The 14,509-nt window shown below is 25.3% G+C and overlaps 1 protein-coding gene across 1 annotated transcript in view; it reads left to right on the top strand.

Annotated features, from left to right (window-relative positions):
• The window catches only part of LOC113555960 (calcium/calmodulin-dependent 3',5'-cyclic nucleotide phosphodiesterase 1A-like), a 353,800-nt gene that overhangs the window by 107,338 nt on the left and 231,953 nt on the right, over positions 1–14,509 (top strand). The window lies entirely within an intron of this gene.

The following is a 14,509-nucleotide window of genomic DNA, read 5'->3' as shown; positions in this document are numbered from 1 at the left end:
CAGAAAATTAACCTGAATTGAAAACCAAAATATATTCACTGCTAACTGAAAAAAAATATATATGTTGTATTATAACACATATTATATATATATAATATATGTATATTATTATTTATGGTTTGAGAAAGTTAGATAACTTAATCTAAAGTTATGTTTTTATTTCATGCAATGTATTAAATAATAATTCATATTGCATGCAAATTGTTAAAAAACAAAACAATCCAATTTATATAAAAATAAAAATGAATTTATATCTTAACCAATCAAGTTTAACAGATTTAATATATTTTATAAAGTCTTAAGGTTAACAAATACGATTCTGAACCTTTGTCGTATAAAGATTTATAATATGTATTATATACTCAACATTTTAAATATTTTTTTTTGTATTTTATGATACACTTACCTATATGCATTGACGTTTGATTGTTCTCTAAGATAACCCTAACGATAAAATTCAAAATTAATGGATATGTTATCATTATAGCTTATAAGAAACCAATTATTTAAGTAAACGTATTCTAATTACTATGATAATTAATCCGTGTAGACAGAATTTCAATTAATCATTTAATATTTAATATTATTACAATGTTTATACAATTAATCGTATAGTTCCTATAAAGTATTTGATAACTGAAACCTACGAGTGCTACCTATTTTATTAATAAATAAATTTTGTGTGTTTTAAGAATATCTTTAATGTTTTTTTTTCGAATAAGTTTCTTTTTTTTAAATATCATACATTTTAAATTATTCTATCTAACTGAGAATTAAATGACATTATAGTACGATGTTTGACTGATCATTTAATTAAACTAAACCCTTTTTAAATATATATATTTATATAAATTATCTATATACTTTATACATGTCTACGTGTTTTGCACTCCTTAATATAATTCTTTAAAACCACTTCAGATCAATAAATAATAAATATATTATAGATTATTTGTACTACGTCAAATACAGTATAAAGATACTAACCGATGATTAATAGTTTTATATTATTTGTGTAGAACAATCTATTTAAATTATCAAGTGTTTTTCATTGTGATGTCCCTTAATGTACGGGACCTGGGAGCAAAAATCACTATTCAAACCCCTTGTCTGGTACCACTAAACAATGATCCGAGAATAAGAAAAGGCTAACTTAATATTCCTGCGGAGGCTGTTAATGCTACTTTGCCTCCAGTTAAACTTTGAGGTTCCATCTCGTTTTATAAGATCCCTAATACCTTTTATTGTACCGAATCACACACAACTAATTATGGTTGCAACAGTATCATAGACATAATGATGCTTCTGATCAATGATTAGCCTAATTTATTTAATTGTCTTAATTTGTTCTAATTTTGAGTTGATATTCACACTTATCTAGTTTGGATTATTAATGTAACAACTGTATGTTATGCCTGTTTTATTGTATATATACATATAAATTATGTGTATTGTATGATATTGAATTTAATGCCCGTTAAATGAATAAATAAATAAATAAATATTTAATTTATTTCAATTTATTTCAATTCATATTTTTAAACTACCAGAATCTACTCATATTAATCGTTTAAAATATATTTGCGATTATAAAGTTACACATATATCTGTGATCATTATGAGAATATCTTAAAGAATTACAATTTCATTAATTTGCTTAGTCTGATAAAAAAAAATAAATTTTTTCATAGTAACTAATCTCCATAGCTTTTACTATGTTGAATATTAAACCTTGTATTTGAATTACACTACATTTTAGTTTTTAATCTCGTTGAAAGTTCTGAAATGAAAAAAGATACACTTAATTATTAAATTGAATAAGTTTGTATCGAATTTCCTCATCAAATAATATTTATTTTTTTTTTAAACACGTTTTTAAAAAGAGTATCCAATTTATTATAATTTGTAGATATATTATTTAAAAATAAGATTTATATAACATGTAACTATACCTATTTATAATTTAATTTATTTTTTATAAAATATTTTTATTTATAAATAACGTATATTAATTTTTTATTAAATACAGGCTACTTATATCATATTACACTTAATTTAATTATATTTAATTGATGAGACTTAAATATTAGTATTATATTTTATTTGTATCTTTAAAAAAAAATATATATTCATAACAAGAATTACAATTTTTGTTGTCCACAAAATGGTACCATAAAATGTGCCTAATTCGTATTATAAAACATAAAAAGAAAGTGTAACAACTAAATTTAAATAAGTTAGTTATTTTCATATCATATTGACAATATTTTTATAATTCCAAATAGTTTTTGCAACATATTTTTAATAAAAAAAAATATATATATATATTTTAGTTAAAAATGTATTTTCTTAAATTGTATACATTTAATTAATTTTTATTTGTTTCATAAATTCAATCAATTAAATTTTTATTATTATTATGTATTTAAAATTTTAATAATTTAATGAGAAATCGTCCAACTGCAATATATTTGTTTGACAATAATTACTGAAATAAACAAATCTATTTCTTTGATAACCTGGATATAAATATAATATAATATATGTATATATATAATATGTATATGAGAACCCATAAAGTTACCAACCGTTTTTTTCTTTCAACGAAAATTTATATAATAATTGACAAGAAAGTTAAATTAATCAGTGTTATAAGATTGAGAACGTTTTACTTTTTAAGTAATACGATTGAGAACGGCTGTTGGTAAATCAAAGAAATAATATTGTATATTATATCTTATATTCAAACGATTGAGAACAAAGTTTTAACCGATGTTGTCGTTTATCTAAATTTTTAGCAAGCTTCTTCCTATGCATGTATTGATTTCTGTTTTGAAGGAAACTGAAACACAAACCGTGACAATAATGAAGTCAATTGAAAACAGTATTATCAAAACCATGGCCAGTAATGACTATGATCATATTATTTCTACAATTAATTCATAATAAGAAACTAAAGATATCATGACTTCATGTGGTATCTAAAATTAACTGGAAATAAGTAAGGATTTCCCTTACTAGGAAAAAAAAAATAAATTTTATCTTAAACTGACAAATAATTGATATTTGTATATTTTTTAAATTACAAAAAAAATCTACATCAAATGTTAATCATACATCATATTAAAATTTAATACCAGATATACTATTTTGTATTTTTAATCAATGCGGCAACGCTGCATAAAGTTAACGGGTAAAAACGTTCTGAATCGTATTATTAAAAAAGATACGGCTGAACCTAACCGCTTTCAATTGTGTTCTACCTTAATTAATTATAACTCATTGAAACTGTATATAAAAATCAATTATTTTCTACTAATTAATTTATAATAATTATTATGAAAGTCATGTTAATTATGTCATAGCTATTTTCAATTACACTTAGAGTAAGATGTTTAATGAAATCTGTAAATTATTATTGAACCATACCAACTAAATAGATATAGTACAATTTCGCGTTATATTATTTCTAAATACTACGTTTATTTTGTTTATTGAATAAATTAACAATAACAATGCTGTTTAAAGTGTTGATATATTGTGTAAATGTATATTTATGACAGAAATTCTTGAACATGATAATGATCAGAGCATATTTTTTCACATTCCGACACGTGTATTAATTAATATCAGATACACACACGTGGATCTGAATTTAAATTAATTTAATTTAATGTTTATGTGCGTACTGTGTACGTATTTTTATGCAAATAGCACCCTTGTTAAAGCATAGGTCCAGAATATACTTTATTTTAATTGCATCACTATAGAGGGAATCGTGTTGAAAAATAATGAATTAAATATAATTATATTTGATGATATTGCATTTGAGTAAATACATATTTACATATACATAATATATTAATTAATTTTTATTATTTTAGTAAGATGATCAACTTTTAATCAAATGTATTTACTTTCCGAAAAAATTAAAAATCCATCAACAAATATTTATAATTAAAATAATTAAATAATTACACGCAAATCAATATTATGCTTTAGATTAACCCAATTTGGTATACATTTTTTATGTTTTGAAAAATTGTTTTTTTTAACTGAAATATATATCAGAGTACATCCAAAATAAAAATATCCTAATATTAACATAACATTACTAAATCATTATTTAACATTTTTTTATTCAGTTAATATTAAATTGTTTCTATAAAGCAAACATATCAATATTTTTTGAGCGACAAAAACGACAAAACAGAGTACAAATAATGGTTAAAACATTAACATTTTTTTTTTCTTGTCATAAATTATCTATTAAAAATATTTAAACAGTATAATATCTATATAAACCATATATAATATTAGGCACTATATATTATTATTTTGCTTCTTATTTTGTAATTTTTATATAGACATTTTATATATAATCCCATTATAATTAAAATTTGAATAGTTTGTTTAAATACTTTTAAAAATATTATTTACATTTATCTTATTCGAATCTTTTACCTCTTTTTATCAAAAAATTAAAATAATTCTAGATTCGTTTAAGAATATTCACTATCTGGAGATAAATTCCTAAATCGATTGATTTTAATATTTTTAAGAATATTTCTAACTGCTCTAAGCACTAAGTTATATCTTAGATTAGGAGGTACATTGGCCATTGTAAACGAATAGTTTAATGTTTAATATTCGCTATAAGTATAGTGTTATTTTATTGAAGTAACTCAATATGACAAAAATTTAATTTTAAGACTTAGTTACGGGTATATTAAGTAAATGAATCCCCTAGTGACCTAGTGCCATACTCTGGCATATAAAAAATAAATAAACAACTGAAAAACCTAGTGCAAAGTTATATACATATTATAGGTATTACAATAATGTATTTTGTACTTTTTTGATCAGATCTTGTCCTTCATAATAATATCATCTATGAAAATAAAAAAAAATGTTGTGAAGGAAACTTCACACAAAAAGAGTAAATAATATTACCAACCTTTGTACTTTATATTTAGGTACCTATTACATAATATATAGGTAGGTCTTAAAATAAAAGAACGGTCTCTTGTATGATATTTGTTACAATAATGCTTGCTGTACAACAAGAGAAAATAAATCCTTGTTAAAAATTATACTTTTTGATGAAACATTTGCATATACTTATCAGAATAATATATTATAATATACTTCAAAAAATTTTACCAGCCGTGATAATATGATGAGCATCTATAGTAATAACACTATTATTATGTAGCTACCAAAAAGGTGTCCGCTGAAATTTATCATGCGGTAAGTGGCATTTGTCTTCAAATACGTAATTTGTAGTACAGTAGTATTACAATGACTTCATTCCCAAAAATAACTCTGCGAAACGTCGTTGAAAACAATTTAAATTTCAAATCATAAATTAGTGATAAGTATAACCATTAAAAGCAATTATAAAATTACATAAAGATAGCACTGTAAATGTATAACAGGTATAGTAGTAAATCTAAATTATAACTAATAGTAGTCATATAAAAAAAAACAAATCCTCTACCTATTCAATCGTAAACGATATTAATTCGTTACGCTAGAACGTAGGTACTTAATTAAGTTTACTTAAACAGTTTGTATTTCTAGCTCATTGTGCGGAAACGAATCTTAACGTTCCATTCGTAAACGATTTCGCGAATACACGCATATAATATAAAAGTAGTACTTGAAAAGGAAAGTTTTCTAGAACATTTTAAATTTGTAATAAATTATATATTTAATGCTATAACTTATGAACATGATTAAATATAAATGTAACATAGACATTATATACAATAATAATGTATTAAATACGATTTATTATTATTACACGACATATTGTAAAGCCACAAAACCTTACGAGGGTGGGGGGGTAGTGTGCTATATAAATATTATTGGTTTGGAAAGGGAAAAGTGGCTTCTAGAACGACCAAATTTAATTGACTGAGCCGCCAAATGGTTAAGCTTTAATTAATGGTAAATCGTTTCAACCCCGAGCGTCGCGTATAAGGAATATGCGATTTCAACACGTTCATAATATTATGTAGGTGTCTACTCAACATAATAATAATTTTATAACCAAATACAAGTAATTAATTATAATTGAGTTTATGCTTACGTATTATAATACTTTTTAGTTGAGCTTCAGTCGACAAAAAAAAAAAAAAAAAATGGAGATTCTCATAATGTATAATATATCAAATAATATCACCCGATAACATAGTAGTTAATACTCAAGTTAAAAGGGTTTAAATTTCGAAGACAAAATGTTGTCTGACCTAAACATCACGTTTTTGTGATATAAATTAATGTTAATTTGATAATTGTATTATTGTGCGCAAATACATTCGTAACTGAAAAAAAACTGGGTACAACACACCGGGTCAATTCATATCTATCGCAGTCATCCGATTCTGACTGCTCTGTGAGTGTAATAATAATATTATAATATTATACGTTCGAACGTAGGTTTGTTTTGCCGACACGACGCGTAATAAATAATATAATAATAATAATAATATTAAAAAAAATAATACCCCAACAACAGATCCTGAGAAATAATAACGAAACGCGACTATAAATAAATAGGTGTTGGCGAATTGTTCACAGCGATCGACGGCTGCAGCAGGTGTGCGTACTGCGCAGTACATCCCAGATATGTGTGGCACATAAATCACGCCGTTCGTATATATATTTTAAGAAGCCATAATTCTCCGTTCGATGCGTATACTTTACATTGGAGTTGACAATTTATTTATTCAAAATCGGCACTGGGTGCATAATTGAAAACGATTCGCCGCGTAATGGGGGACAAAATTCTACGGGATTTACTCTTTACAAGACGATAGTGTCGAAATGAAAAATAACTTCGTTAACTGTGGTTGTACACGGAAGGGCGGGCAGCAGTTATCACGGAAAACGTTTCTATTTTATTTTTTTTCCCGCTACGCGTAAATGTCTATACTATACATCGTATCAGTTTCATCGCACAACCCTTTCTCGAATTCGGTAATAAAAACTGTCACAAAATGATAAATGATTAGGGTATGGCAGGTACCTAAATAACATAATATATAATTACAACAATCAAAACAAACGACGTACTGCACGGCGAGGGCCGGATTAAATGGATGAATATGGGGAGGGGGTATCTAGGCCCGGGTGTAAGTTTTTTTTTTAAAAGCGCGTTACAGCAGTGTTACGTATATTGTATACGTATACAGAAGTATTTATATATTAAATAAGTAACTGGAATATACAAAACATAAAGGTATTTATATTATGTGGTCTTGCACTACAACTGTATATTTTATTTGCAGTAATATGGACGCATAATGTGTCGTTAATATTATACATTCAGCAAAGATATTGTTCATAATTTATTACAAGAATTATTATTTTATCTATTGTCATAAAATATTACTATTATAATATTGTTTTGATGCGAAATTTAATTTGGTCGGTGCTTATCAATTATTAGCACATAGAATAATATGTCTGTTGTACGTAAATCATCGTTTATATTTTAAAGTCAGGAACAATATTCCTGCCTTTGCAGGGCTCAAATCATCTGAATCCGCCGTTGTGCACAGTGGCTATACCTAAACTGAAATACTCTCTTATTGTTATTTCCTATATTCCGAGAAAATTTTACCGTTAATACATTATTGCAACGCTATCGTTATATAGTGATACCTACGCAATGTGTATCTATCAACTAACTATCTACATTATTGTGAAATGATAAGCATTCCGTCACAAAAGTTCGTAACATTATTTTGTTTTGAGTTAGTACTATTATTATAATGATACCTATAACGACAAAGTTAATTTTGAAGTATATTCTCACAGTATTAAAAAACTTATAAATTATGTCAATACCAAAGTAATATGATGTACAACATACATTGTACAAGTAATGTATATTTTAGTAGTTTTAAAAATCTCCTAAGCAAAAATATCAACACTCTGCATCTGCAGATTTTATTAAATGTAAAATAATTTTCAAGATTAACAATATATTATTAAAAATATTTTACACAAATAAAAACCATCCCGTCGAGAAACTTTGAGTATTTTATAAATTAAAGGTACCTTTCTCTATGTTTATGAAACCATGAAGATACAACATTTTGTGGCGTCAGTGTATAAGTAATTGAACAACATTTAATTTTTTACTTAATATTTTTTCGATGTCTGGTGATATTGTTATTTTATTAAAAGTTATATCTCTTCTCCAACTAATAAAATTGCGCTTATAAACATTCATATTTATTTTCATCACCAAACTACAATTATTTATATATATATAAGAAACAATTAACCTATGTGTTTATCAATCGGTTAATTTAAGTTATTTGCACGCGTAAATATAATTTTGAAAATTATTCAGCTGTACAACAATTGTGGTAAAGTTAATATTAATAGAATTTAAATTCTTATTCTTATTATTTAAAGAACGTCAATAAAAAAAAAAAAATCATTCATTGCTTAACAAATAAACTAAACATTATTTTGTAAAAAAATATAATTATATAGAAAAAAAACTCCCTTAGCTTTCTTTGCGCTTTATAATAATAGTTTTGTGTTAAAGTGTTATTATTTTTATTATTATATTAAATAATAAATAGTAGATTTTTTTGTTCTATGAACAAAATACTTTTTTTCACAAATTCATAATATAGTCATGTTATCTTGTAATAACAAACAAAATATTTATCAAGGGAAATTATTCCTAAGAAATATCTAATGTATACCCACTTCAATCCTTCATAAATGAATCAATAAATTAAGTAAAACCTTTTTAATAATTCAGCTTAAGACCCATTAATATATAATTGACACGTATTATCACATATAATTGCGTAAAAATGAACTTTTAACAATTATTTTTTTTATTTTGAATAATAAACAAAATTTATGGAATAGATTATTTAAATTTAACAGGATATTATTATTACCGTCCTGGATTTCTTGAATATTTTTAATTATACAACAATTTTATACTAAATATATATATATATAAACAAATACTCAAATTAATCTACTTCCCTATAAGTTATAAATAATAATAATAATAATAAATAATAATCATAAGCAACAAAGTTTTAAATTAAAAATATAAGTATTTCTTGTTCATAAATGATTATACCGAATAAATTATTATTATCATCATTTTAATAAATAATCAGGTGATGCAATAGGTAAATAAAATATATTATAATATTAAATTTGAAAGATAATAAATAGTGTTATGATTTTGTAGCTATAAACACTAAAAAAAGCACTTAAAATAATGCAAAAAACATTAAAAATTATTTAAAAAACAAATTATTTTATGACGTACTAATTTTATTTTAAACCTCGAGTTTGAATGTTTAATGCATATAACAGTCGTTAAACATTACAAATTAGAAGATTTAACATTTTATACAAAAATATTAGAAATAAAATTTTAAAATGTGAATATGGTGGCATTAAATCAAGCATTAGTAAATAAAATCAATTCAACAGCTTAGCACATTTAATATTATGTAAAAATTAGTAATATAGTATTTGAATTATTTAAAATAGTTTTTTATTTTTAACTTTTAAATTTTGTAAAAAAAAGAAATTAAATTTTGTAAAACAAAAAGTAAAACAGTAAAATCAAAAAGGATATCGAAAGAAAAAAAAATATTATAATGAATAAAAAGATTTAAGAATTTTAAGAGCAAAATATACATTATTTTTATTATAATGATTATAGGCAAATAAAAAAAAAAAATGCAGCTATTGGCGCTTTAAAATTGTTTTATTAAAAATTTCCTTTTAAAATAAATATTTATTATGTTTTGGTGTAGTTAAGTAGTTGAATCGATTAGTTCATATAAAGTATTATGATATACAAACTATCGGAATATTATAGGAGTTAGAAGAAAAAATATAATGAAATAATCATCATATAACATGATAATTTTATGTTAAAAATAATTTTTTTAGATGCATTTATTTTCCATTTTTTTTTAATTTTTTTTTTTTTTACTGGAAATGATTAAAATTATATTTATATTATAGGTAAGTACTTTAAATGTGCTCGGAATAATAACAATAGTATAATAAATTATTATTTGGAATATATTCAACGTGTCTTTCAATGATTTGCATGTGATTTTCAATCGAGTTACGGCGCACTCAAAAATATTAGAGTACATTTACCAACCATAGCGATGTTTGCTTTCCGACTAAAAAATTAAAATAAAAAAACACCCATTATGGCACGGCATGACCCTGCCGGCAATACAAACTGTAGTTTCCTTGCTGCGTTCACCACGAATAATGTGATGGCATTTCTGCAAAAAAAAATGTTTCGACGCCCGGTTGCGGTTTGTGCGTTCCATAAACCTTTATTTATTTATTTATTTTAATAACTCAGAAAAACGATAAAGATATTTTTACGGCGACTCCGTTGTCACGGTGAATGGAACCCATCCCGAAAACCACATCGTAACTCTAATGCATACATGAATATACACGACGATCGCTTAGAATTTTTAGGAGACATATATCTTTATAACGTTTGTGTCTACTAATAGAATTGTATTTTACACATACATATACCTACGCGCACGTTGTATACAGCCGTCTTATGTTTTAATGTCCATAAACGAGTGGTGCTAACAGTGCACAAACAGTGTTATCCATGGTAGTAAGGCACAGTATTTGGATACTTTTTTGTATATTAAAACTGTAAGTAGAGTAGATGCTTTCTAGGAAATATTTTTAGTCCATCTGTTAAAGGAGAATGGTAAACTCCTACAAATGTAGAGTAATCTCCTACAAAATATAGTGTTAACTCCTACAAAAAATTAATACCACTCGTATTGCTGTAAAAAAATATTAGTCTTACAATATACTAACACATAAAATAAAAATTGTTTGAAAAATATAATAAAACAATAGTCAAAATGATTTAAGCTTAAAATAAAATTTTTTTTGAAAAAAATAATAAGAAATTATTTAATATATATAATATTTTTATGGCATATTTTGGAGATAAACTCAAAACGTGAAATTTCTCTTCGTATATATTTGTTTTTTTGATTAAGTATGAATTGATATTTAGAAATTGTTTTTGTCTGTCTGTGACTGACTTCACTGCACAAAATGGGGAAAGACACAAAAGATTCACTAGACTAAACTCAAACAATACACAGTTATACAGTTACGAGCGAACTACGATATCGTCAATAAACGCCAATTTGTTCGGAAATTTCCAATACAGAAGAGATTATCATGTTTTATCCTTATTCGACAATATTCAATACTATATCGCTGATCTATTTAAAACATTTTGTACTGCAAGTGACGATATGAACGTATAGTATAGTATATAATATGGATATAACCTAACCTTCGAGAATCATCATACAGCGTATAAATACGCTCTATTCAAGCGTTTGTTTGTTAAGTATATATTTATTATTTTTAAATTATGATAATTTTGAGCTTTTTGAGCTTTTCAACTTCAAAATTGTGAATTTAAGTGATATTATCCTATTTTTTAAAGGGGGAAATTTCTATGTAGGAGATAACAATATCATTGATTTCCAGGTAAAAATTTTAAAAGGTTATTAGTGGAGGAGTTTACATTTGGCCCTGTTAAATGCATCGCACTCTAAAAAATATATCTCTACCTGTATTTCGATACTCTTTAGTAAAGTATGTAGATACTCGTAATATAACGTATGTTAATCGAATTTATCTCGTTACAGCACTGCGTGCTTAATAGAGACATATCTATGAAATCATAACATTATAAGACACGAACAGCGATATAATGATATAGCCAAACTTTACTTAACCTCTGTTAATCCGAACATTCAATTATACTTCTAAGATTCGGCTCACGAGAGTCCCCCTGTGTACCGTTAGTTGGCCGCTATTTGACGTCGACTTGTCACACGGGTATGGTACTCTCCTGTGTGTGTTTGCAGATACACCGTCATTATTGAACCTCTGATCTCGTATATTACAAAGACAAGGGTACGGTTTCTTTGCCGCGTGTTTCCGGCAAAGGTTGCTGCGGTGTAATATACACTTTTCAATCACTTAAATGCATTGAAAAAAAATATATATATTTAGGTGATCGAGTGCGACTTCTTAATTAATTTTTAAAATGTATTCCCCTCCCCCCCAACTAAAATTAAAAGCGTTTTAAAACATACTTTTATAATATTATATTACAATACGTGCATCTGTTTCATACTTACAACGAAAACGTGGTATGACATCAGCTGCATATTATTAGTATAAAATGTATCACGAGGGATTTAATAAAAACCGTTAACACGGTAAATCTTATTTTAATATATCATTTATTGTAACGATGCGTCTACTGTCAGAATATAATATATAGGTGTGCAATACTTATATCGAGTCGCACATGTAAGCAATAAACATTTAACGAATCAATAGTTTGTTAATGGTCCCTTAGTTATGATTTAGTTTATGCAACTCGGCATTATTGCAGATTATTCGAAAGTTATCCTTAGGTTAGGTAGTGTACTGTGGTTTATTAGGAAGGATATAAATTATATGGATTTGTATATAAGTTTTTCAGAAATTATAATATCCGTTTTTAAAAATAATTTTGAATAATATAGCATAGTATTAATAAATTATTTTCTGTTAAATCTTTTTCTATTATTATTATTCAAGTTTTTTGTATACAATATTTATAAATATATATATATACATTTTTAAATAGTTAAATTATTATTTAATTTCAAATCTGTAAAGACAACATTATAAATTATAAAAAAACTAATCTCAAAACTAATGATCTTATAAATCTCCGATGCTGATTCCATCATAAAATTTATACATTTTTAGTATCATATTTTCGAAAATTTACATTTAGATTTAAGTTTGAAATTCGATTTAAATCATCATCTATCGTAAAATCTAAAAAGTTAAATTTCATGTAAAACTATATTATACAATTTTTTTAGATGTTACAATTTTAAAATAAAGTAGTATGAATAATAATAATAAAAATAAAAAAAACATTAATTATTTATTATTTAATTTATGATATAATATTCTAAATTGTATAACTATTAACTGGCTCTGGAACATTTAGCATATTATGCAACACTACGCCATTCAGATAATCATGCATTATACGATAATTTATTGAGTTATTATCGCTTCCGTTGAGAATTTTATTAATTATTCATTTTTATGTATGCACAGAAAAATGGTCGTACATGGCAAGTGAACGGACGTGCATTTAATGTGTACTTAAGGTTTATTATTCGCGACAAAAAAATTGTCTAAAGTTGAATATGAACGAGGATGAGATATGATATATTATTTGTTTTTTTGTGAGTGTGTTTCCAACTTGACGTAGGAAAGAAATGAAAACGATGTCACAAAAAGACGGGCTTCGTTCCGTAATCCCATGTCCGGAGGTTAGCTTTGGTGAGGATTATTTTTATTACTCCTCCGACCTGTCACGGGAGGCCATTTTTCTGAAATTCTTTTCTTCCGCACCCACGAACGTATTTTTTATCGATAACTATTTTGGTAGTTTCAAGCATCACAGTTCTCGATTTGTTTTATGGTCGTGCAGCGCTGAGGTTCTCTGTGCAATCCGTCTCGTGGCCAAAAGTTTAAAACACCCAAGGACGTAGAAAGTCATTAAATCTACGGGTTACACGTTTTTCTACTTTTTCTTAAGTTTTTTGCTTCGTCATCGTGAACCCGGAGCTGTGTATGTGTAAATTCTAAAATCAAAATAAATTAGTATTCAACAATGTTTTTTACGAGCTTTTTAAAATATATAAATATAAATGATTTTTTTTTTACACAGAAGTCTTAACTATACTATTACGAGTACGCTAAGAAATATGAGTTAAATTAATTCTATACCGTGCATACTGTTGCTGGTACTAAGTTCAAACGAAATGTCTGCAAGTCAAAATATCAATATTTTTATGGCTCTGTATTTTGAAAAAATAATGTTCATCTTTGAAACCATAATAATTTATAATCCTTTTTACTCGACAAGAATAAACATAAAATCGTATTCAACATAGGTTAGTCAGTAAATAATTTTCATTCATAATAAACGTGTTAGATTCCCGATATATTCTTAATGATGGTTTATTATTGTTATTATTATTATTATTTTTTTTTTTTAATTTGATTAAAACCAATCTAGTCAGAAGTTAACAAAGAACTGCTTGAACTCTTCACTTATTTAAATTATCAATTTATAAGGCTGAGCACATTTATTTTAATAGATAATAAAATAGATAACCTATAAGCCATAAGAAAAAGATTTTAAGATCTATGGTAATAGACACACCTTAACAATTGAAATGTTTAATATATTTTAAAATACCTTTATACTTATATATTATAGTGTATCAAACTATGAGCTTTAGTAACGTGAAGTTATAAACATTTTACTATATTATAACTTTTAAGGTACTCTTTGACAGTGTATGAATAAGTTATCAATTTTTTGTTAACCATTATTAAAACA

This window comes from Rhopalosiphum maidis, chromosome 3, assembly GCF_003676215.2.
Source record: "Rhopalosiphum maidis isolate BTI-1 chromosome 3, ASM367621v3, whole genome shotgun sequence".
NCBI lineage: Eukaryota > Metazoa > Arthropoda > Insecta > Hemiptera > Aphididae > Rhopalosiphum > Rhopalosiphum maidis.
This window is presented reverse-complemented; position numbering and strand designations above follow the sequence as displayed.